The sequence below is a fragment of the Phascolarctos cinereus genome, unplaced genomic scaffold, assembly GCF_003287225.1.
Source record: "Phascolarctos cinereus isolate Bilbo 61053 unplaced genomic scaffold, phaCin_HiC Scaffold_5;HRSCAF=322, whole genome shotgun sequence".
Taxonomy (NCBI): Eukaryota; Metazoa; Chordata; class Mammalia; order Diprotodontia; family Phascolarctidae; genus Phascolarctos; species Phascolarctos cinereus.
In genome coordinates this window covers 462,084,582-462,110,945 of record NW_027555958.1, presented here as the reverse complement: position 1 = coordinate 462,110,945, position 26,364 = coordinate 462,084,582, and positions in this window count along the sequence as shown.

Sequence of the window (26,364 nt, the reverse complement as noted above, 5' to 3'; positions counted from 1 at the left end):
ATGGTTCCACAGCCAGAGAAGCATGAGGGCTTAGATGAATAATCCCTTTAATAAAAGCATGGGATAGCCCCCAGGTAAAAGATAATCCACATGGTGGTTCAAAAGCAGCACAGGTAGGTAAAATCAGGTAAAAACTGACAACAAGGAGATTAAAACCAGCAGGCAAGGAGGTTCCCTGGTGTCTCAGGGACTCTTTGCCAAAGTCCTAAAATGATTTTTGTATTCTTTTTGACCAAAGGGTTCCACACTGGGTCCCAAATCAATAGACTTGTGGGCAAAGTTAATTACTACCGTTTCAGTTCTTCTCCATAGATTCTATACCTACAATAGATGTTGGCGATATAAGAGTGAGGGAGGGAACTCAAGGCTCCCTACTCTGTACAGCAACCTTGTGAGGTAGGTCCTAGTATTATACCCATTTACAGATGAGAAAACTGAGGCACCAGGAGATGAAGTGACTCGCCCAGAGGCACACAGCTATCCGAGGCAGAATTTGAACTCAGGTCTTCTTGATCCTGAGTCCAGCACTCTTTCCATTGCCACAGAGCTGCCTCAGGCAGATTGCTAGACTTGGGGTTAGGAAAGACCTAAGTTCATATCCTGCTTCTGAAGCTGACTGGCTGTAGGAAAGTCACTTTCACTCTGTGAACCTCAGTTTCTTCATCTATAAAGTGGGGATGTTAATATTTAGGGTATTTGCCTCACAGGGTTGTTGAAAAACTTGAATGAATAGAGCTTTGCAAACTTTACAGGGTTTTGCAAACTGTAAAATGTTGCACAAATGCCAATGATTTTTATTATTCCCCAGTCTTGAGGGTAGTAATCCTAAACCAGTGTTAATAGCCATTAGTTACACACATGTTGCGTTCAATTAACACTCACTGATAGCGGTGTTATCTGTAGCATAAGGCTGACACCTAACAGATCTCAACTACTCGGAACAAAAGTATCTTTAAAAAAATCGCCTGCTAGTACCCTTCTTGCCTGGCCCTGTTGTGATTTTACACTGGGGGTGCATTTTAATTGATGAGATGTGCTACACAGCCCAACCAAAGGAAAAAGCAACAGCCTATACCTCCCATTTGGAAATGTAATGGAGGTGTGAGAAACTCAACTCCCAGGACTAAATGAACCAACAGAAGCTCCTTCTCCTCCCTGGAAGAAATGCATGAGTTTCTGCTTTCTCACATTCTGTTTCTGGTGGCCTGCATCCAAGAATGCGGAGACAGAGATAATAAGGAGAGGAGACTTTCCCGAGGTGGGGGGTTGGGTGGAGGCTGGTATCTAGCACCCTGAGAAAGGAAGGAGAGGGAAAGAGGGAAAGGGAAATGAGAAGAGAGATGGAGAAGAGACAGAAGAATGAGAGAAGAGGGGAAAGAGGAGAGAGACAAGGAGATTGAGAGAGGAGAGCAAGAAGAGACAGAGTGAGAAAGGAAAAGACAAGAGGAAAGAATAGAGAACAGAGAGGGATACTGAGAAAGAAAAGAATGGGAATGAGAAGAGGTAGAAAGAGTGAGAGAAGCGGATTAAGAGTTAGCTATTGAAAAAGAAGGAAGAAGGGGCAGCTAGGTGGTGCAGTGGATAGAACACTGGCCCTGAAGTCAAGAGGACCTGAGTTCAAATCTGGCCTCAGACCAAACACTTGACACTTATTGGCTGTGTGACCCTAGGCAAATCACTTAACCCCAATTGCCTAAAAAAAAAAGAAGAAGAAAGAAAGAACTGATTGAAAAAGGAGAGTAGGGATATTAGGAAGTCAAATAAGATCACGGATGTAAAGCATTGTGCAAAACTTAAAGTGCTATACAAATGGCAATCATCATCATCACCACCATCATCATTGTCACCATCATCATCATCACTTTTATTCTTGTTACTCTCCTCCTGTTGTTGTTATGCTACAGTCACCAGATCTTCAGTGTGGTGATGGCTCCATTCCCCAAGCCTTCTCCTGCCCTCTTTGCCGAGGCTTCAAGCAGTTTGGAGAGCAATCCAGGGTGTGCTGGCAAGTGTTTAACTGTCCAGTTTTTCACATGTGCACACACTTTAAAGTTTCCTCTGCATCATTGGGACTTTCTTAAGTGTCGACAATCAACAAAACAATGAATCAAGCCCTGACTTGTGGCGATTGCCTATTTGTGATCTGGAAATGCTCACACTGAAAATTTAACAATTGAGCCCTTGGCACTGATTCCAGCTCACTGCTGCAGGGGAGGGATATTTGGAGAGAAATCAGCCTCAGTGGAGCCTATTTTCCATATCAGAAAAGAGGTCCGGAAACTCCTGCTCCACTTCCTCACCCTCATTCCCACAAAAATAATCGATCAATAAATAATCAATGAACACTTATTAAGTGTCCACTATGTGCCAGGCATTGTGCTAAGAGCTGGGAATACAAAAAGAGGCAAAAAACAATCCTCACCCTCAAAGAGCTTCCAGTCATGTAGCACTTCGTAAAACACTTGCCTTGCAATAACTCAATGACATTTCTAGTGGAAACATTATTCCCATTTTACAGATGAAAAATTAAGACTGGGAGAGGGGCAAGGAATGAAGCGACTTTAATCCTATTTAGCAAATCTTCCTTGTGTACCACTATGTGCCAAGCCCTGTGCTAAGGTACAGAGAATGCAAAGACAAAAATGACCTGACTTTAAGTGGGTTACATTCAACTGTGAAGATACACTAGGTATTTCAACAGAATCTGAGGAGGAAGAGAGTGCCAGCAACTGTGGGGATTCAGGCAAACGACCATGATCTTGGAGCTGGAAATGGAACGTCAAGGTCAGCTTCAGAGATGAAGAAGGGGAGGCATGACCTGCAGATAGTGGATTCTTGGTATAGAGGGGAGGATGAAGCTTGTTGCAAACTGCCAAGCTCAGTCTTCTCTGAACTCCAAATGGCATTGGTTGTATTTTTAGGACCTTCAAGGCCTCCTTAGCTGCAACGACAACACTTCCTCATCTCTCCTCCTCTTTGCATTTTGGATCTACTGCTTAAATCTACTGGACCAGCCTAGTGTCCACAACAACTCTCAGGCCCCCAACACTTGGGGTGTGGGGTGATCTCTTTCATCCACCATACCCTACCGACATGTTGGATACAATGCTCTAGGGTTACAAATATCAGGAAGACTCTGGGGTCAAACTACCACTTTGGGGACCCCTAAGAGTCCAAGGAGCCTTGTGAAGTCCTCACCTTCCTAAAATTCTGGGGTACTGTAGAAAACAGCCCCATACTGGCCACCCCCAAACCTGACACCATTGCTTTGCTTGAGAGTGAGGTTTTGCTTGGCGAGGTAGGGCTTTTTTGGCTCTCAGCATAAATCTGGCAGGCCAGATGTTAAATACATCAGGAGAAAGTTATTTTTGTCATTCGTGAAACCTTACACAGAGCATCGGGTCTGAGCACAGATTCTGACTGCAGGCAACACACAGTGGAATTCGGTTCCTACACAGAGGCCCACAGTGGGGTAGTAAGAGAACCTGGAGTGGCAAGCTGCAGCCTACGTAGACAGGCTCAGAGGAGACAGATCAAGCTGACTGCTTGGTCTCTTGGTACAGAGAGCTTCCACATGCACCACCTGGCCAGTTTGGATGGTTTCTAGCCAGCACTGTTGATCTAGATGACTTCACCCAAAGTCACTACTACTACTTTGGATGCGGTTACACCATCCAAAGTGATTGGAGGACCTACCGACTTCTCCAGAAGTTCCCCCAGAAATGATTTCCAAAAAGTCCTACCAACACAGGATTCTTCTTAGAGAGGAATAGGGACTTACGTGAGGTTACACAGCCAGCAGCCAAACCAGGATTCAAACTCAGGGTTGTCTGACTCCAAAGCCAGTGAGCTTTCCACTACTAATCCTAATCTACCATGGCGCCGTGCCCCCCCCCAGTCTTTTCCTTCCCTTTCTCAGCACCCTTTCATGTGTTGTCTTCCCAGTTAGAATGTCAGCTCCTTGAGGGCAGGGGCTACCTTTTTGCTTGTATTTGTATCCCCGACACTTAGCACGGTGCCTGACACATAAGAAGCACTTAATAAATGCTTGCTTACTTGCTTGGTCTACACCAGACTGTGGCCCCAGGAAATCAAAGGCCAACCTAAGAAGACCCTGCCTGGAAACCTTGAACTTCCTAACCATTTGCCTTCATCAGTAGAGTTTCTTCCAACCACTAATACTCTACCTGGACTCATTCCTCCATCTCTAATTCCCCTCATCCCTTTGATCACTGATCCCCAAATGCCGATGGACAATACTCCATCTCATTCAGCCCCTGTTGTCTGCTCCTCATTCCCATCCATTTCAACCTGAGGCCCGTACGCTCCCACTCCAGATCTGTCTGCCTTTTCTGCCGTGACTCCTGGAATTCCTGCTCTATCGTAAATAAACTTCCCTTCATTTTAGACCTCTTCCTCTCATGCTTTTTCCGTCTTCAGTTACTTACTGAGACCTGATGCCCCCCTACTAGTCCTTTATGGTTGACCATTCTGTCCGGTAGCACTGGCACCTTTTCAGATACTTACCAATTCACTGATCCTGATGGAGGAGTAGCTCATTCCTTTACACTACTGAGTCCCTTTGCAGTCATCATTTGATATCATCAATTCCTCCTTTGAAGTTTACTCTTTTCAAAGTTAACTCCCAACCTAGCTCCCAGTGGCTGTTATCTATTGACCCCAATGACATTCTCCCCCCTTTTGAAAGAATTCAGTGTTTGGCTCACAGTCTCCCTCTCCACCTCACCTCCTGCCCTACTACTACTACTGCTTCTACTAGTACTACTACTACTACTACTACTGCTACTACTACTACTACTACTACTACTACTACTACTACTACTACTACTGCTACTAGTACTACTACTACTACTAGTATTACTGCTACTACTACTACTACTACTACTACTACTACTACTACTTCTACTAGTACTACTACTACTACTACTACTACTACTACTACTACTAGTTACTATGTGCCAGGTGCTGTGCTGAGTGCTTTACAATTATTACCTCATTTTATCCTCACAGCAACCCTGGGAGGTAGGTGTTATTATTATCCTCATTTTATAAATAAGGTGAAGAAACTGAGGCAAACAGAGGTTAAGTGACTTGCCCAGGGTCATACAGCTAGTGAGTGTCTGCAGTCAGATTCATATTCAGGTCTTCTTGACTCCAGGCCCATTTTTCTATCCACCGAGTCACCTAGCTGCCTCATACTAAAGGATTTCAACATCTTTGGTAGGGTCCCCTCAAAAATCTGAATTTGGTTCATTATCTGTCATTCCATTAATGCATATGCCTTAAAATTACCAACGTTATTCTTTATTCTCACCCTGATCTCCTCATCCCTTCAGTATTTTCCTAGGTCATCCCCATGCTCTGCCTATACTCCCCTCTCTTCTTAATCTTGATCCCTCAGGGATCTTGTTCAACTCAATAATCCTCTTTATGCCTGAATCCCTTCTACCTTGACCTGCAGCTACTCATGTCTTCTAGACCTCATACCAGTCTAGCAGTCCCTTTGGGATAGTCTTCCAACTTGTCCTTGCTCACTTGGATTGGTCCCCAGAGTCAGGCTGAGCTCTCGGGTTCTAGGGGTAACCCTTTGGTTCTTCTTCTAAAGCTCTTCACAATTTGGCCCCTTTCTACATTTCCAATCATATTTCATGATACTCCTCTCCACATACTGCATGGTGAAGTCACTTTGTTGTTCTTCAGGGGCCATCTCCTAACCCAAAGTTACCCAGGCCTTTGCATTGGATGTGCTCCATGATGGCAATGTTCTGCCTCCTCACCTCTATCTCTTGGAATCCCTGGGCCCCTTTAAGATTTAACTAAAGGATCAATTTCTATGGGTCTCCTCAGCTTCTAATGCTTCTCCCACTCCAGGGTTAACTTTCACCTACTTTATATGTATATGTATCAATTATAGTTTTAAAGAGTTTCCTGGGGATACTGAGATAGTCAATGACTTACCTAGAGTCACATAGCCTATATTTGTCAGAGCTGGGACACGAACTCTGAGGCAAAATAACTACCACACAACACAGCCTCTAGAGAGATATTGACTGTATGACTTATAAGAAAAGCAAGAAATAGACTATACTATTTGAGGCCATCTTGTCTAATTTACACTAATTTACACACATATTTCATACACATTTATACACACATGTATGTCCTTTTGCAAACCTTAAAGTGTTAGCTTTATTTCTGTATGTCACAATGGACAGTGAGCTCTATTGAGGCAGAGGCTGTGTCTCAGAATCAGAATCCCAGAATCCAAGAGTTAGAGAGTTATAAGGGACCTCACTAACCATCTGTCAGTCCCTGCATTAATGAATATCCACTTTCATGACATCTCTCTGCTTCTTCAAGGTAGCCAGTGCTGAGCTCTGGATGTGGTGCTCAGGACATATTTATTGAATGAATGAATGAATGAATAGTTCCACAGCTGTCATTGCCCCCCTGTGCTTCTGGTTTCACTACTATCCTTGGAGCTGGATACACTAGAACAAAGCCCACACAGGGAGCTTGGGATTGTGTTGAGGGTAAAGGGATTTCCAGGGAGCAAAACGACTACTGGCCTTTGGGGGTGGGGAATGGTGGTACATGCTTAGCTCTCTACCCAGTTGCTTAGGTTACTAAAGAATTTCCATTGTGATAACTGACCCCGATAAGTGAACAACACAGACACTTCTATATGAAAGGTCAATGGGCTGAGGCTCTAATTGAAAAGACCGAGAAAGGGCACTGCTAATCCTGTCAAGGATATCATAGGATGATCAAGTGAGGGCTGGAAGGGGACTTTCGAGATATTTTAGCCCAACCCCTTCATTTTCCAGAGGGGCAAACTGAGGCCCAGAGGAGGGAATTGACTTTCCTGGTCTGATCCCACACGACATCCCCCAACAAACGACATTCCACCCAACTGGTGTCCTTAGGGCTCCCCAGACATGACATCCCATCTTCCACCACCATGTCTCCGCACAGCTTGTCACCCTGCCTGGAATATTTTCCCTCTTGTTACACCTATTTCCCCTCAAGATCGGTCAGGTTCCACCTTGTACCAGAAGCAGAACCAGAAGTTTCCTGGTTATTTCATTTTTTAGTTTGATGCCTCACCACCACCATCACTTTGCGTTTGCTCATTTATGGACAGTTATCTGTCTGTCTACTTCTTTATCTCGTTGTCTGTCTATTCATTCACTCATTTATTCATTCAGTCATTATTTTATCTATTCATTCACTTATTTATCTTTTTATTCATCCTTTCATTCATTTATTTATATATTTATTTGTGTCTATTTGTATCAACTTATGTGGGATCATGCTCTTTCCTCCCAATCAATCAATCAGCATTTATTTATCACTTGCTGTGTACCAGGGACATGGAGCTCAAACAGAATGGTCTCTTGAGAAAGTTTACATTCTATGGCCAGTGACTGTTTGGTCTGGTCTCCATGTCCCTAGTGAAGAGTACATTTTATTATTATTTTTTTTGGACAGGGCCCATTGTATCATTCATAAAAGGAACTCTGCATGAGAAAACTTCCTCAATCAATCCTGATAGACACCTTATCCTCAACTACAGTCATAGAGAGTTTCCCAGGTCATTGAGAGGTTAAGTGTCTTGTACAGGGACACTTAGTCAGGGTATGACAGAGGCAGGATTTGAGCCCTCCTCGCTCAGAGCTGTCTTCTCTGCCATACTGACAGCTTTGCCTAACACATAGTAGGGGTTTAATAAGGAAATTATAAGATATGTTTGGCTAAAGTGGAGTTAGGAGGACCTGAGTTTAAATCATCTCAGGTACTTACTAGCTGTGTGACCCTGGGCAAGTCATTTAACCTCAGTCTGCCTCATTTTATTATTTATAAAATGAGGAGGTCAGATTCAGTGGCTTCTAAGTTCCTTTTTGGCTGTGACTCTATGATCATATAACCCCATGAATAGTCTAAGTTTCTTAGAATATGGAGAATGTGAGGAGCCTTAATGTGCTGTTGTTCTATGAGGGCATTCAATGACTAGCTAAGAAGTTTGAATTTGATTCAACTGACAAATTGGCAGCCACTGAAGGGTTTTGAATTCTACCTCCTAGAGCTACACAGAATGTGCTTAATCCTCTTTCCACTTAACAACCCTCCCAATACTTGAAGACAGAAACCATGTCATCCCTTCCTTCCTCCCCACTCTCCAGTCTTCTTTCCTTCGGGTTAAGCACCCTCAGCTCCTCCAATCAATCCTCATATGCCATAATTTCACTTTCCTTTGTCATCATAGTTGGAATACATCACCCTACTTTCCCCACGGCTAACTCAGTCTTTACTCTCTGTTTTCACAGTCAGCAGTTTCCCATGAAGGCACTTACATAATTTAAGATAGTCGTCCTAACCCAGGGTACCTGCTTGGAAGCTCCCTCAGTTCTTTCATCTCCTTGGGACTGCACAAACACCATGGGACACGTGGGTCCCACTGATTGGAATGCCAAAGGCCTTGAGATCCATTGTGGTAGATTTGATGGGAATAGTAGAACACGTGGGCTTTTCACTGACCCAAGAAATCTGAGTAAATTCATTGACAGAATATGGAGAGAGCTCACCTAATCAAAAACCCAAATTAATACACCAGGCACAGTGTCTGAAGTCCAGAAGTCAATAAAATACAAGCCAAGAGGCATGTTGTAGGAATTAAACTTTACGGAGAACATCAAGTTATTTACACCTAGGCAAAAACATCGATGGAAACATTGATCACTAGTCAGACAGTTAATAAATACAATGCTGGGATCTGCTGTCAAGAGTGGGGGAGCTGAGGGCTCAGTTTGCCTTTTTTCTTTTTTGGCACAGATGGGTTGGAAGGGAACCTCACATGGGGCTTCTTTCTTGGAGGGTCTGAGAGGCAGCTTTTGGGAACTGGGGACCCTGGACTGAGTTGTTCTTTGGGAGAGCTTTGGCGGCCAGGAGAGAGAAGTCATTGGCAGGCTTTAGCCTGGGTAGCTACAGATGGAGTATTTAACACATGGACCTGAGTCAGTTACACCCGGCTTCAGGATGGCAAGGACTAATAAGCAGTCAGCTCTAATAGACTGTCCTGCGGTGAGGGTCTGTCGAGGACAGGTAACCAATAATGAGATTACTCTCTCGGCAATTAGCTTGGCAGAGTTGGGGGGAATCAGCAGCGGAGGAGGTCAAGGTGCTGGAGGCTGGGGCACGCATCTAAATTCCTAGCCTCCAAGCCAGAATCTGAGCTGGGGACCATTTGCCTTTGTTAATTGCGGTAGATATAGACTTGCAATGGAGAAGGGACCATATTCTTTCATAGGCTTCTTTCTAACACATGAACTGTCACGGTGTGTCTAGGCTAAAGCCAAGAACTGAGCATGTTCTTTATAGTAATTACTGTCAAGTCAGTCAATCAACAAATATCTATTGAATGCCTCTCACGTGAAGCACGGTGTTGTTAGGGGATGTGGGGCAGTATATGTGTGCCATAGGCAGCTCAAGCTCAGCATAGCCAAAGGTGGGAGTGTTCCCCTTGTTCTATCTCCTGTCTTTATGCCTTTACTCAGACTGGGTCCCAGGAGAGTCTGGAATGAATTCTGTTCTCATCTTTGGCTTTAAGAATCCTTCACTTCCTTGAAGGCAAAGCTATGGTGCTACCTGTTACAGGAAGCCCTTCCTGATTGATTCCCTTAGTAGTCTTCCCTCCTTCTTCAATCACCTTACTCATCTGTGTGCGCCGCTGTATCTACCAGTAGAAAGTAAAGCCCTCAAGGGCAGGGGATGTTTCATCTCGGCCTTTGTCTTTACAGTGTCTAGCACAGAGTAAATGCTTAGTAAAAGTTTGGTGACTTGAGAGAGTTATGCAACACGGTCCTTGTTCTTACAGAGTTTACACTTTAGATGGGAAAAATGGCTATGCGTATAAAAATGTAAAGAGAATAACACCAATTATAACTGCAGAGTGACACAGCGGGGTACAGAGCTTGCCTTGGAGGCAGGAAGAACTGGGTTCAAGACGGGCTTCTGACAAACCCAAGCCATGTGACCCTAGGCAATTTAGGTACCTTTTCTATGGCCTCAGTCAGCATTTACGCAGCATTTTAAGCTTTTCAAAGTATTTTCCATACATTTTCTTATTTGATCCTCACAAAAACCCTTTGAAGTAAGTGATGTTATGAGCCGCATTTTACAGATGAGGAAACTGAGGCACAGTTTAAGCAAATAAGACAGAATTTGAATCCAAGACTTTCTGATTTCAAGTGCAGCACTCTACCCACTATGCCACACTTCTTCTAATACTATAACTTACAGAAGAGTTAATGATCTGCATTGGAAAGAGGAGGGTCCATACCTGAGTAACCTACGTGGATGAAATCACAAGTTAGACCCCTTTCCCCCTCCAAAAGAAAAAACCTTCTAGAGAGCTTTGTAGTTTGCAAAGTGCTTTCATTACAATGACCTGATAAAGACAGTCCTATAATTATTTTGTGACCATTTTGCACATGGGGAAACTGAGACCCAGAGGGTGCTCCAAGGCAATTACAATGCATAATAAGTACATATTATATGTGCTGCACACCTAGCCAGGTGGTAGTTCCACTCCGTAGGGCAAGGATGGCCAGGGCAGGCTTCATGGAGGTGGTGGGACTTGAGTTGAGCCTTCAAGGATCAGGACAGTTGAGGAAAAGATGAGAGAGAGAAAAGCATTCCTGGTCAAGGACATGGCATAAGCAAAAGTGCAGAGGAGGAAGTACACATGGTGTGGATTCTGCCCCCACTTCCACCCCAGAATGCAGCTTGTCTTTTCTTTGACAAGAATGCAGGCTATAAACGAGTGAAGGCTGCTCATAAGTTCATCATCCTGTTTTGTTTTGTTCTATTTGTGTTTCTTCCTTGTTGGTGAATCTTGCGCTTACAAGTGCCTAGATTAAGGGAGAGCCAACAAAAGGCTCTTCCTCCCTAATTTCCTTGGCGTTCTTGACTCTCCTTGCTGAATGGGGCAGCCAGCAGAAAACGCTCTTTTGCTTCCTTTGTTTGAGGACACAGAGGATCATAGAGTTTGAACTGAAGGGGCCTTGGCGACCACTGAGGTCCACTCTGTCATTTTACAGATGAGGAAACTGAGGCCAAGGAGAATCGAGACTTTCCCAAGGTCATCTGGATTCAATTCACATAATCACAGAGCTTTGGTGCTGGAAGAGATTTCAGTCTAGTTCAATCCATACCTGATAAAGAATCCCCCTGGGGCATCTCTGACATGTGGTCATCCAGGCACCCATTATAGGACTCACCCCCTGCCCCATTGTACTTTAAGGTACCCTTAATTTTTAGGATTTTTTTTTGTGATATGAAGTCTAAATTTGCTTCTTTTCAATTCTATTTGCTCCTACTTGTGGCTCTATCTGGACAAGCAGAATAAATTTTATTCCATATGACTGCCCTTCAGATACCTGAAGACTGCTCTCAAGCTCCTTCCACCCTTAGCCAAGCATCCCCAGTTTCTTCAATGATCCTGATGTCCCCATACCATTATTGACTTTGTATCCCCAATGTCTGGTTGCAGTAGGTGCTTAAAAAGTTGCTTTTTCAGTGAATGAGAGAACCATCTCCATGGACTCAAAGCTTTCCACCATCCTGTTTGACCTCCTCTGAATACTCTTCCACTGATCGATGTCCATACAAAACACACAAAACTTCAGGGTCCAAGACTGAAACCAATACTCCAGATATGGTCTGATGAAAGCAGGATGCTGAGGGAATATTACCTTCTCATTGCTGGACCCTATGCCTAATCATCATCATCATCATCATCATCATTTATATAGCACTTTAAAGTTTGCAAAGCAAATGTGATTTAATTTTATCCTTACAACAACCCTGGGAGATAGGTGCTATTATTATCATCCCTATTTTACAGATAAAAAAACTGAGGAAGACAGAGGTTATGTGACTTTCCCAGGGTCACACAGCTAGTAAACGTCCGAGGTAGGATTTGGACTGTTTTCCTGATAGTGCTCTGTCCATTTCAGCACCTCATTGCCTTTCATCATGTGACAAAAGAACCATATTAACATTTTAGGCTTTGTATCATATTGATGACTCCTGTTAAGCTGCCTTCAATCTATTAAAATCTCTACACATTTTTCAGACAAACAGCTTGTACTTGTAAGACTTTCCATTGGTCCCTCTTGAATGTCCTCTGATTAGATCCAGCTCAGTTCTCTAGTCCGTTAAGATGTATTTTGGATCTTAACTCTGTCATCTAGATTGTTTGACCTTCCCCCCTAGCTTGGGGTTCTCTGCATATCTCATGAACATATCATTGGTGCTCTTATCCAAGTTACTAAAAATGCTCATCAGTGGAGGGCCAAGCCAAGATTCAATTCACCAAACATTCATTAAGCATCTGCCCCATGAAAGACCCCCTACCAGATGCTAAGGGAGAAAAGACAAAATGACAACAGTCTCTGCCCTTAAGGAGCTAACAGTCTACTGGCAGGATGGAAAGGTACCCAGATGAGGAAATACAAAACACATGCAAGGTCTTACAAAGTAATTTCAAGAGGGTTGGGGCATTAGGAGGCAGGACAGGTCTCTTGTAGAAGGCAACACTTGAGCTGTCCTATGAAGGAATCTGGGAGCTCTGAGAATCAAAGATGAGGAGGGAGTGCCTTCCCTGGGAAGGACATGGGAACCCACTTGGGCAAAGGCAAGGAGGACAGAGAAGGAATGTCTTGTATGGGGATAGCCATCAGCTCAGTTCATCTGTGAATGGAGAGCGGGAAAAGCAAAAGAATACACCCGAGGAATAAAGTAGGTATCTAATGGTGGGGAGCAGGTCCAGAACTGGGGCACAGTGGCTTATGCTGAAGCTTATATAGACAGTCGATGGCTAAGTTGGATTTTAAGCCTCACTTCAAATGGAATGCTTTTTTCACTGCCTTGGAAGATTTCTCTGTCAAGCCCTTTCCCTAATATCCTCCTTCAGTGCCTGGGTGGGTTAGTGAGGTGAACCTTGCTTCTTGAAGACTATAGCGGTTGAGTAAAGCCTCTCACAGGATCTACCAGTTAATCTACAGCATTCATGAAGTGCCTACTCTGAGCATCATAAGGGAGAAGGAAGAGCCAAAGACTACTGAAGGGTTCCAAAACAAAATGGTGGTGGTGCCCATGTCAGACATAGGGCAGTCTGGACTAGGGCCGAATAGAGGAGGAAAGAAGACACAGATTTTGGAAGTATTCCTCCATAGAGCTGGGAACACAGGGACATGAGGTTTAAAAAAAAATGCTTTAAAAAACCATCCAAGTTGATTTCCAATATGGCTGCCTTACTAATTTCTATTGAATGATTTCTTTTAACAATTAGGAAAAACTAATCACCAAAATGATCATGCAATATTCTGCCTCTGTAGTTCCCCCACCTCTTTACCAAGGTGAGGGTGATATGTGGGTTCACAGAAATTTAAAACTGAAAGGGCTCTTGGAGGTCACCTAGTCTTAGCTCTTTGTTTCACAGATGAGGAAACTAAGGAAATTTAAAAATTCCATTAGATTGTGAGCTCCTTCAAGGCAGGAGTTGTCTTTACCTTTCTTTGTATCCCCATTGCTCAGTACTGCACCTGGCATATGGTAGGCTTATTGTATGTTTATTGATTGACTGACCAAGGTACAGACACTTGATGGGACTTGGGAAACTAATAGTTAGCAGAGGTGCTGTGAGAGAAAATTTAGCACAGTGAAAGGTGCAGGCTTTGGAGTCAACCATCCCAACACCCAATCAAGGGCTATTCTCAGGATACCACAGACAAAGGTCAAGGTACAGTGGTCTATGGTGGGAATTTTGCCACAACAAGGGCTGTAAAGACCAAGAATATTGGCCTTTGGAGTCCTCTGAGGACAGAGTCATGAATCGGACCTATGGCACTATCTCCACCTTAGGAGATGCCCTCCTTGAGGGGATTAAGCTGAGGCTGGATGACTTTGTTAGGGATGTTGGGGGGAAGATTCCTTTGACCTGATGGCCTCTGATGTTCCTTCCAACTCTCAGATTCTGCAATTGTTCAATAGAGAAGAATCTTATCTAGCCAATTCAGAGGGTATTTCTGCCTGGGAAAACTGCATTCTTGTAGGAGCTTTGGCTCTTACCTGGTGCCCATGAGGGCTATTCAGGGAAATGCTAACATCTGCCTGGATGATTTGATCCAACCCAACAGACACTAATTAAGCTCCTACTATGTGTCAGACACTGGGGGGTACAAAAAAACCCAAACAATCCTTGCCCCCAGGGAACTTACAATTTTATTGGGAGGTACAACAGTCAGACAGCATTCAAGGAAAGACTTTTGTAGGAGGCAGCTTAGGATCCCAAGAGTTGGAAGTGAGGAGGGGGAACACGTCTGGGCAAAAGGGAAGAGATGGGAGATGAGATGTCTAACATTTGTTTTTTTATCTCCTGGGAAGATAATGGTAGAACCTTGGTGATTGTCCTCCTGGCTATGACCTCGGTAAATGTCCCAGTCTTGGTACTAGTCCCTTTGGGAGCTGTGCAGCTTAGCGCAGTCACCTTCTTCTGGCCAGAGGTTATGACTTGTACTACAAAAAGGGACAAGGAAGCTTGGTACTCCTAAGCTGGTCCTCTTGTGATCTTAAGCCTGCTTTTCTTCCTCTACTGAGTAGGAAAGAGAAAATTGAGCTCGGCAAGTATTTGCCCTGTAGGCAACAAAATAAACCATTAAAACATCCATTTACCATGAATCCTGTTTTTTATTTTCCTCTAAGTAACTGAGAACAAATGCTCATTTCACTAAGATGCTCTCAGGGTGCTGGGGTTTGGGGCCCCCAGGAAACTCCACCTTTCAATCACTTGCTCCAAGTTACAGGCAAGTCAGTTAAAGTCCTAATCACTGCCCTGGCCAGGCCCCATGACACCTGTAAGAGATTTGGTGCTGGTCAGGAAGTAATGTTTCTCTTCCAGTTTACATCACTATTTAATCTAATTATTCCTTCCACTTAGCTTCCACATGTTCCTTCAAAGGAGAGGCAGCTCATTTCCTTGAGAAATTGTATACATCTACTGGAAGACTATTTTTTGCCCTATATAGGTAATTTGAGATTTCCTACTGCTTTCCCTCCATCAAGCTCAATCTTTAATGTATAAACATTGAGAATCTATCTACATGAGGTTTTGAAACAGAGAAATAAGCTGGGTTGCACCTGTGGGAATTTGGTCAAGACTGTGTAGACTCCTGGACTGCCAAGAGTCTTCTGGGACCTTCAAACTCACCTGGCCAAAGAATCACAGAATGAGGAATTTCAGAGTTGGGGGAGACCATGCCAGGCACCTCCTCCAACCCCTACCTGACAAGGTTGGGTTAGAGCCTGGATCATCCTATCCTATGGGATGAGTTCTGGCTCCGTGGTTTCCTTGTTATAAATGATCATTATAAAATATCACAAGCATTTTGGAGTTCCATACATCTTTTTTTTTTTTTTTTTGGCTAGGCAATGGGGTTAAGTGACTTGCCCAGGGTCACACAGCTAGTAAGTGTTATGTGTCTGAGGCCGGATTTGAACTCAGGTCCTCCTGACTTCAGGGCCAGTGCTCTATCCACTGCGCCATCTAGCTGCCCCTTCTATACATCTTTTGAAGCCTGAAGCTGTGAATTTGCAACTGAAATTTATTTTGTTGATTGAGTGGGGAAAAGAATCCTCGCTAAAGCATACCTGATAAATAGTCATTGAACCTTTGTGCAGAGATCTCCACGCGTCCAATAAAATGATCATTACCAATAGGCTGCATTTATGTGCAAAGCGCTTTACACATATCAACCAACAATAATTTATTAAGTGCCTACTGTGTGCCAGGCATCGTGCTGAGTGCTGCGGATACAAAAAGATGCAAAAGACAGTCCCTACCCTCAAGGAGCTTGTCATCTAATTGGGGAGACAATACGTAAACAGATATATACAAAGCAAGTTATACAAAGGAGAAAATAGGAAATAATTAAAAGAAGGAACCCACTGGAATTAAGGTGGATTAAGGAAAGCTTTCTATAGAAGGTGGGATTTTAGTTGGGACTGACCTCATTTGCTCCTTACAACAACCTTGTGTGGTAGGTACTATTATTATGTCCGTTTTCCAGATGGGGAAAATGAGTCTGAGTGAAGTAGAAACTGATTCCCAGAGAAGTCAATGTTGCAGCTGGAGTCCCAGCCCAGCTCTTCTGATGCCCAACTCCAGTATTCTTTTTGTACTCAGGGGAACACAGAATGTTAGCATTTTAGAAATCCTACAATATTCTTCTATATCTTATCTTACTTAGAAGGACTATTAAAGAACCAACCCCATTATTTTACAAATGAGGAGACTGAGGCCCAAAGAGGCATTACATGCCCAAGGTCACTCAACAAGTTAGTGGCAAAGATGGGAACAGAATTCTGATAGATAAGGGGAAGAGGGGGAGACAATAAGTAGATATAAAAATATATATACTGTATTTAGGGTATCCCCCAAAGTCTCAGGGCCATTTTAAGCTTGTCAATCTTATGATCGATAAGGCTTTGGTCTTAGGATAATGACATGGTTATGGAAGCCCTCCTCCAGAACTGATCTAGACTAGGCGTTCTTAACCTGTAATTAAAAAAAAATTATAATTGCTTTTCAACATATTTTGCTTTCCTTTATAATCCAACTGCCAATAGGGTAAAGAACACAAAAATGTTAAGAATCCCTGCTTTTGAATTTGGAGTTTTGCTAATAGGAATGAGCCCTTGTATTTGTACAGAACTTGATAGGTTCTAAGTTGCTTTTTTCATTTCTTATCATGTTTTACTTCTAACCTTTGTGTATATTTGAAGGGCTATTCTGTAGAACAGGGGCTTGCCTAGTTCCTCTTGGCCCCTGCAGACAGAATCAGAGCAACTGGGTGGAAGTTTTGGAGAAATCAGTTTTAGCTCAATGGAAGAACAAACTTCCTGACAATTAGAGTTCTCCAAAATTGAAATGGGCTGTCTTGCTCGGTAGTGAGTTTCTCATCACTTTAGGTCTTCAACTGAAAACTGGCGTGAATGATTCTCTGGTTCTGTTGGAAGGGCTGGACTAAGGGGTCTCTGAGGATCCTTCTAACTGTGAGATTTTCTGTATGGAGGTACATTTGAATGGCTATCATAGAGTTGGTATTCAATTCTGTTTTCATAGTAATTAGTATTTCTACCCCAGACATGGAGTGGGTCCTGGGTTATTGATGGCTATGCCAGTGCATCCTAAGCTCTGGAAGGACCTACCAAAGTGGGGGAGACTTTGGGTTATCAACCTGGGCATGACTCTGCCCCCTGGGCCGAGCCTCTCCCTCCAAGGCAACTCATTTCACATTTGGAAAGCTCCAGTTGTTAGGAAGTATGCCCTTGTATTAAATTAAAATCTAACTCTCCACATCTTTCCTCCATTTTTGTTAGTTCTACCCTCTGGGGTCATCTCCAGTTGCTGACCAGAGACTGAACACTGTAGGACTTCACCTTTTCAGGTCTGGCCCTCCTCTCCATGACTCACATAAGGCAATTTGGTCCGAGGTATCTAGACTGCCTCCAGGCATGACTCACTTTCCTGCCTGGCCTTCTTCTGGTCAGCTGCCTCACCAGAGGAATGGACTAGAAGACTTAAGCATTTCAGCTCTGAAACCCCTGGCCTGGGGTCTTCCGATGCTCTGATTGGTCCTGAACTCCACTCCACTCTTTTCTAGCTCTGGAACCACAGTTAAATCCTGGAAAGAGTGTGCCAGTCTATTTTGTTATGACTCCTCTCATCAACCCTATAACTTTCCAAGCTAAAATTCACCTCTGTGGTCATCAGTCCATCCCTTCCATTACAGAACTTTTAAACTCTCGCTTTGTCTCTCTGTCTCTGTCTCTTTCTGTCTCCAGAGAGACATATCACATACACACACAGAAAGCCTTTCAGTATTCTGGTGAAGTCTATGGACCTCTTCTCAGAATAATGTTTTTAAATTAATAAAATAAAATATAGAGGATTACAAAGGAAACCAAGTATATTGAAATGCAGTTATCCAAAACATTTTAAAAGGACTTCTGGAGCTCAGGTTTAGAACCTTTGTTCTATTTGAATGTAAGCCACTTGAGGGCAGGGACTCCCTTCACTTTTATATTTGTATCCATAGCATTTAGCACAGTGCTTGGCACATTTTTTAAAAACATTCACTCAACAAATATTTATTTGGCACCTGCTATTGGCAAAACCACATTTCTATTTTCTAGATGCTTAGAGTATATAGTAGGAAAAGGTACAAGGACCTCTTTATAAGTCATTTGTGGAAGAAAGGAATGCTTTTGAACCAAGTTCAATATAGGCATACCCTGAGGTATAAGTACCCAATTTGTAAAGTGTCCTGCTCATAGGAAAGACCAGCTCCAGCTGTCTCTTCCTTATCTTCCCTGTCCTGAACCTTCTTTCTACCTTCTCTTCCTCCTTTCCCCTCCCCCCATATGAGATTGCAGTGACAACTCACCCTCAGTTAATGGTATCACTTTGTGAGCAGTAGAGGCAATTATCTGACTCCATCTCTTCTCTATCATCTCCTTCCTTCTTTCTTGAAGGAATAATTATGTCCTTTCCCTGTATTTACTTGGCATATATTGTAAGCACTTAATCCATATTTTTCATTTATTCATAACTTTCCCAAACCAATTCAATTCAATTTGATACAATTAGATTAAATAAGATTTACTGATTCATTTCAGTTCAACATGTATTTACGAAAGCACCTCCTGAGGCCCAGGTGCTATGTTAGATACCAGACCATACAAACACAAAAAAGAAACTGTCTCCGCTCCATCCTGCTGTCATGGAACTTACAGTCTTTGAGGTGGTGGGGAGCAACACATACATAAAGAAAACAATACAAAGCATATTCAAAGTAAATACAGGTTAATGAGAAGAAAGGAGCAGCTCTTCTGTGAAAGTGACCCCAGATCTGCGCCTCCAAGGGAGTAAGGGATTCTAAGAGGTAGAGGTGAGAAAAGAGAACATTCCAAGAATGGGAGGGTGCCATCAGCCTGTGCAAGGTCATGATGGCAGGGGATGCTGGATCCTGAGAGTAAATAATGTATCTTTGTGCCACACAGAGACAGAATGAACCAGGAAGTCATAAAACACCACTTTACACATTTGAAGGACCCTATAAATTGGAAGGTCTCCTAATAATATTCACTCCACTTATGCCATTAATGAGCTCTGACTGTTTTATTCTGTCACCCTCCTGGTTTCCTAGGCATGCAGTCACCAGAGGAGCCTGCAAAGCCTCAGGCAGAGTATGTGTTAATGGAATAATTAGTATTTATCTAACATGTAGCAGCTATCAAAATGAAATACTGAGATCCTTTCATTTAAAAAGCATTGCTATAATGTAACGGTCCACTCTAAAGACTTGCTGGTATTAAAATAGCGAAGTAATAGTTGAACAATTTGAAAAAGGGGGTCAGGTGAAAGTGTCAAAGGTGCACTTGAAAATTCTTTCTCAACAAAGTGACAGCTTCCTCATTTTACAGATGAAGAAACCGAGGCTTAAAGGGGAAATGACTTCATAGAGCTAATCAGTGTCAGAGTCAGGACAAGAACTTTGAAATAAAAGAAAAAAAAACATACTCAGCCTGCTGGTGTGTGGGTGTGTGTGTGTGTGTGTGTGTGTGTGTGTGCGCGTGTGTGCATATATGTGTATATGCATGCATGTGTGCCTGTGTGTGCGTGCGTCTGCGTTTGAGTACATTCAGATACAGTAAGACTTGGTTTTGACTCAAACTCTTAATTAGCTGTGTAATTCTGGGCAAGTCACTTGACCTCTCTGAAATTCCATTTCCCAGTCTGTTACTGGGTCACTGGTCAGTGGAGAGCATCAACTAAGATAATTCATGGAAAGTGCTTCTTACACCTTGAAGTACTATTAAGTGGGAGCTAGTATTATTTTACAGGAGGTATGAGGTATAGCAGGGAATAGCAAGCTAGCTTGGGAGCCTCAAGTCAAGGTCTTACCTCATAAGCATACGGAATGACCCTGGGCAAGCCAGTGCCCTTGTCAGCCCTCTGACGCCATAACTTGCCTCAAAGGTGTCAACCTCCATTGGTAGGAACAATTTCTGGCCAAGGTGTTTTCTGGACCCATGAAATCCCAGGTTTGGTCTTTGTTGTTATTATTTTACCAGACTTGTGGCTTCATAGTGGTAAGAATACTAGTCATTGTTATTATTATTTCATAAAGCTCTGTCTGGCTATCTTACTATTCCTCGTGAATCTTAAGCGCATTATAGTATTCCATTAAATTATTATACCACAGGGTCATTTAACCATTTCCCTATTGCTGGGTACTTAGGTTGTTTCCTGTTTTTTTTTTTTTAAATGACAAATAATGCTGCCACCAATATTTTTTAACAGATGGCTTTTTTTTTCTTTTTAATGATATAGTATATAGCCCCAACCCTGGAGTGATTGGCCCAAGGGCTGTGATTATTTCATGTGTCACAGAATACTGCCAAATTGATTTCCGGAAAGATCTCACTATTCTGTAATTCTCCTAGCAATGAATAAGGTAGCTGTTCCTCCCCATTTTGGCCTGGATCATCTTTCATGCTTAATATCAAATTTGTATCATAATTCATTATCCTTTTTAAAAGAAAGGTCAAAGGCAAAATGGAAATGCTTTGTCACCTTGGCTAGCACTGAGAAAAATGGTGGGGCAAGTCAACTTTATCTTTGCCTCTACCCACTACTGTTATCCTTCAAGCTCAAATGAATTACCTTCTAAAAATAATATTTTATTTTCCCCTCAATTACATGTTAAAACAATTTTTAACATTTGGTTTTTTTCAAAGTTTTGAGTTCCAAGTTCTCCCCCTTCCTCTTTCCCTCCCCTCCCCCTTCCCTGAGATGGTAAGCAAACCAATATAAGGTATATATATATATATAAATTCAGGCACTGTGTGAAAGGTGTGGGAGACATTTGGATATTAGCCCTGTTCTGTTTCCCCTCAACTCATCATGGTAAAGTAGACACAGTTCTCAGCTTGGACTCAGGAGCCCTGGATGGGAATTCTTGTGTAACTATAAACAATAGAATTTGAGTTTCTTGGGAACAGAAATTCTCTCATTTTAAACTTTGTATTTCTAGCACCTGAGAGGAACTGCTATGTAATGGCCAAAAGACCTGGGTTCAAGTTCTGCCTTGGATACCCACTGGCTCTAACTCTGGGCATAGTCTCTCACTGCTCTAGGCAACTCTCTAAGACTAAGTCGAGAGAAGGCTCTGATGTTGGTAGAGCTACTTTCCTTACTTGGGAGTTCCCTATATCAGTGAAATCACCAGGCAATTGCTATCCTTATCCAATCACCTAGAACAGTACCTAGCATATAGTAGGTGCTTAATAAATGCATGTTAAATGAATGAATTCATTGGCCAGTCAGTTCACTGCTGTGAAGCTCCATTTCTCATCTGTAAAATGAGGGATAACTACTTTTGCCTTAGGTACCTCTCAGGTACTTCAGGGTACCTCTCAGAAGAGCTCCCTGAGTATCCAGGTAGGCCAAATCTGACCAGCACTTTGTGAACCTTAATACACACTCTTACTGTTATTATTGCAAGATTGTCAGTTGCTTACTTTTCCTAGTTGTAAGCATGGTCTGTTGTATTTTTGTGAGCCTAGGATCCAAAATTCAGAGTCCCCAGAGTCTTGGAATCTTTGAGTTGAATAAGACTTGAGTCTATTTTTTTTTCTCTGCCCTTCTGTCCATCAATATGCCTTCTATCTGTCATCATTCTTTCTCATAAAAGTAAAACTTGAGTCACAGAGAGTAGCCAGGAGGCTATTCCAAAGTGACAGTTTGGAATGGGCCCTCAATTCTCCTGATTCCCAGGTGTGTTCCTTCTCTAAGCATCAAGGGAATGCCACTTCCCACATTTGTGTCCTTTGCCCTGGCACCAGGAGAATTTCCTATTAAATGGACCTGACTTATACATGATCTCCTCTAGCTGGATTTTCTTCTACAGCCTCTTTTTCTATTCCCTGCTGAGTATCTACCTGCTGTTGTCAGACTCCAATTCTGGGAGGTTGGGTAAAATTCCAGAGAGGGCTTGGCACAGCATGGGATCACTCCTAGCTGTTGCCTGTGGATTCACTTGGGCTTTCTTTCCTGAAAGAATGGCCTCCTCTGTTCTAATACAGAGCCAAGCAGCTATGTCACAAGTGAAGAGACAGGTCAGCTTTGCATTCAGTCGCATACCCAAAGAAGCTTACCAGCTCCTGACCAATCTTGAGATTCTTGTGTATAAAAGGAGAAAAGAAGGATTTTTCTGGCTAAAGTACAGCATCAAATCCTGGAGGATAGTCTTTAGGCATGAATATTCCTTGTATATATGCCATTCACGTGTGTTCCATGGTAACATATGTTTTCTGTACTTTTGCCCCCCTATGGCTAATGTAGCAATCTGTAGGACAGAGTACCAAATGTGCACAGTCTTCTATTCGTCACTTTCTTTGCTAGACTGTTTGATGCAATGCCTTTTGTTTAAACTAAGATGTCCTCTGTTTAGCTGGCAAAAACGGGAAACACATTGGTGGGGGCTCCCGAGCTATGGTTTTCAGTAAGAAATGACCCATGAGATGCCTCAGACCTTCAACTGTTGCTTTTCTGGGAAGTGATTGTCTGAGATGGGGGTGTAATCACAATACACACTCCTGGAAACCAACAACTATCTAGCTTTTTGTCTTTGTATCCCCAGCATACTGTCTGGCCCATAGTAGGTGCTTTATATATGGATGGTCCTAAAATACAGCCACTCTATCAAGCTGAAGCTTCAAGCCTCTGTCTATGAATTTCATAAAATGCCCCCTTTCTAAGAAAAAACAAAGGAGAACCCCCTCCCCCAATCCAGAGCCTTCTAGGGATAATTAAGTGTTGGTGTCTTTTCAAACAAAATAAAACAATCCCCACCCCTTCACCCCCTAGGAGATATTTGAGGGCCAATCAAAGCCAAGGTAAGGGTGATCACCAAGAAAGAATGTTTCCAGAAAAGCAGAACGTCCAGAGTGGGCAAGATTTGGGCAGCTGCAATGTACCAAGTGGAGTAACTACTCAAACCCATGCTGGCTTAGGGGAAATGTGCTTTATTATTATGTTTTAAATTTCATATTCTATTCAAAACAAATGTAAGTAATGCAAGGGCAGGTTGTTTGGTGACAAGTGAAGAGGAACAAAGGTAAATCGAGGGAATGAATGCCCAGGTACTGCCACCCTGCAAAAAAAAAAAGATGTCCAACATCACAGCTCAGGCGATGAATTAGCTGCCAAGCCATGTGACAGACCCAGAGGCAACTCCGAGCCACCAGCCTGAGGAGGCTGCCAAGGAGCCCCAGATGCTGCCACTTTAAAAATATCTTCCACTGCCTGGCATCTGCACCCTCCAACTGGCAGCAGAAGAGGAAGCAGGAGACTGACGGCAGTGGAGATGGGAGTCAACAGCCCGGGTGTTTTTGAAGTAAGCTGTGCCCCTCAGGGTGCGGTGACTGGTTTTAACCTCTAAACTGCAGCTGGAGATGGAAAAGGGACAGCTGGCCAGAACCCTTGCCATCTATGTTGGCAGAAGAAGATCCAGGCAAGAGCCCAAGCTGGGGTCCTCCAGGGCTGAGAGATAGCCCTAGAGGGGAAAAAGTCCCAGCACCTTGGCCTTCAGGCTAGAAAAAGGGGCCAGAAAGGCTGTAGCATTTCAAGGAAAGGAGAGAGGTTTCAAGGATGAGTTTTCCTTTTTCCTGAATTCTTCCCTTGACCTCAGGTTGGTGCCTGGAATTCCACTCTCGATTTCCTTTTTTTGCAGTTCCATCAGATCCGCATTTGAATCCTAGGGCTTTAGAGCTGGAATGGTTAGTGTCAAACTCAAATATAATCAGATCTCTGCCAGGCATATATTGATTTTTTAAAAAGCCACAAATTAACATTATCTATCTTGTATTGTATTTTTTATTTATTTTCTTAAATTTCCCAATTACGTTTTAGTCTAGTTCAGGCTATAATGGGGAGTGTCACAAGTTTGACATCTCTGTTTAGTCTAACCCATCTCTGAAAATGAACACAACCTATGGTATACTTCCTAAGGTGTGAGCTTGAGTCCCCTGGAAGACCTCCTCTGGCTCAGTTACCATTGACTAATGTCCTCCCTGAAAGGAGTCATCCCAGTCTGCTGGATGTGGTCTGACCACGGCTGCAGACAGAGCAGGGGCTCCTTTCCTTATTCCACTGCTCCTGCTGCTTTTACTTCTATTGCTATTATTGATAGCAGCTCTTTCTATGATGCTTTAAGATTGGCCAAGCACTTACAAATCTAATATGGGAGTACCTTTAGGGTTTTTGCTTGCTGATGTATTCTGCCCCATTGACTCATTGAAATTGCTGTCCGCTAAAATTGTTAGAATTTAGGTTTTTTTCTTCACATGAACTGCTTCCACTTGAATACCTCCACTGATGGAGAAATCACTACCTGATGAAACAACGTATGTCATATTCTCCCATTTTCGAGCAGGAAGGAATACTAGCCATCATGTAGTCTATTACCCATTCCATTTAGCAAAGCTAATCCCTCTTTTTCATATTTGACCCTTAGTCCAAGTCTTCTTTTCTCAACTCACCAACTCACCAAACATTTCTTAAAGTACCACTTCAGATTTCTTCCATGAATATTTGGTTTATTGATTTTTTTTTGTTAAAATGCACAAATGATTGATTCAGTAGAACAAAAAAGCTTTGAAAACTCTTCACAAATTAATGATCTCCCCAAAATGCATTCCCATAACAGCAGGTTCTGTGACAAATGTGAAAGCCCACTGAACATTAAGGAGAAACGTTCTCCTCTGAGGTATTTGCCAAGGTTATGGACAGCATCCTTCCCAGAGGAATCTGAAGAGGTTGACCAAATGGCCTCTCAGGTCATCTGCAACTCTGAGAGTCTCTGATTCCATGAATCCAAATAGAAGAAGCATTCTGTAAGTTTGGCAAGATTTTCCAAATGCTTAAATTCGATATTGCAATCAGCCACAGGGCACTCCTTAGTGAAATCCACAATTATGGATTTCAAACTAAAGGAGTTTTTTTTTTAATTTTAAACTCTCCATAGTAGGATAACCCAGTGGTTGAAAAATGCATGCTTAACCTCTTGTAATCTCAAAAAACTGGAAAGAACATAGATGCCCATGAGGAAGACTATGGAATGGTTGAACAAGTTATGGTACATGAATACAATGGAAGTATGCTATAAGAAATGATGGAAATCATGAATGCAGAGAGGCGTGGATAGACTTATATGAATTTATGTAGAGTGAAGTAAGTGCAACCAGGAAAGTAATATTCACAGTGACGGTAACAATATGAATCGACAGAAATCAACTGAATCCAAATGCAATGAAATTATAATGACCAAGCTTGGCTCCAAAGAAGAGATACAGAAGGAGCACTCCCTCCCTTCTTCACAGAGGTGGGGCACTATGGGTGTGGAATACTGAAGATAATGTCCGACTCTTTTGCTAAGTTGGTTAATTTTGCCAAGTTTATTTTTTTCTTTTTTTCCCTCATTTATTGTAGAAGATGGCTTTCTGGAAGGAGAAGGGGGAGGGCCACATTGGGAAAGCTAAGTGAGGTAAAGCAAAAAAAAAATCCAGAAAAAATTATTTAAAAAGTACATCCTCAGAAGAAGAAATCAAAGTGATCTATAGTCATATGAGAAAGGACTCTTAACTCACTATTGAGTAGAGAAATACAAACTAAAACAACTCTAAGCTACTAATTTATACCTATCAGGTTGGCTAATATGACAGAAAAGGAAAACAACAGATGTTGGAGGGGGTGTGGGACAACTGGGAAACTAAAACACTGTTGGTAGAGTTGTGAACTGATTCAGCCATTCTGGAGACTGGTTCCCAAAAGGCTATAAAACTGCTTATGCTTAAAATCAGTAATACTACTCCTAAGTCTGTGTCCCACAGAAATCAAAGAAAAAGGAAAAGGGCTTATATGTACAAAAATATTTATAGCAGCTCTTTTTAGTGGTGACAAAGAATTGGAAATAGAGAGGATGCCAACCGATTGAGGAATGGTTGAACAAGTGGTATATGATTGTGATGGAATACTATTGTGCTATAAAAATGATGAGCAGGAGTGTTTCAGAAAAACCTGGGAAGACTTACATGGACTTATGAAAAGCAAAGTGAAGTGAGCAGAACCAGGAGAACATTGTATAGAGTAACAGAAATATTATATTATGATCTACTGTGAATGACTTAGCTATTCTCAGCAATGCAATGATCCAA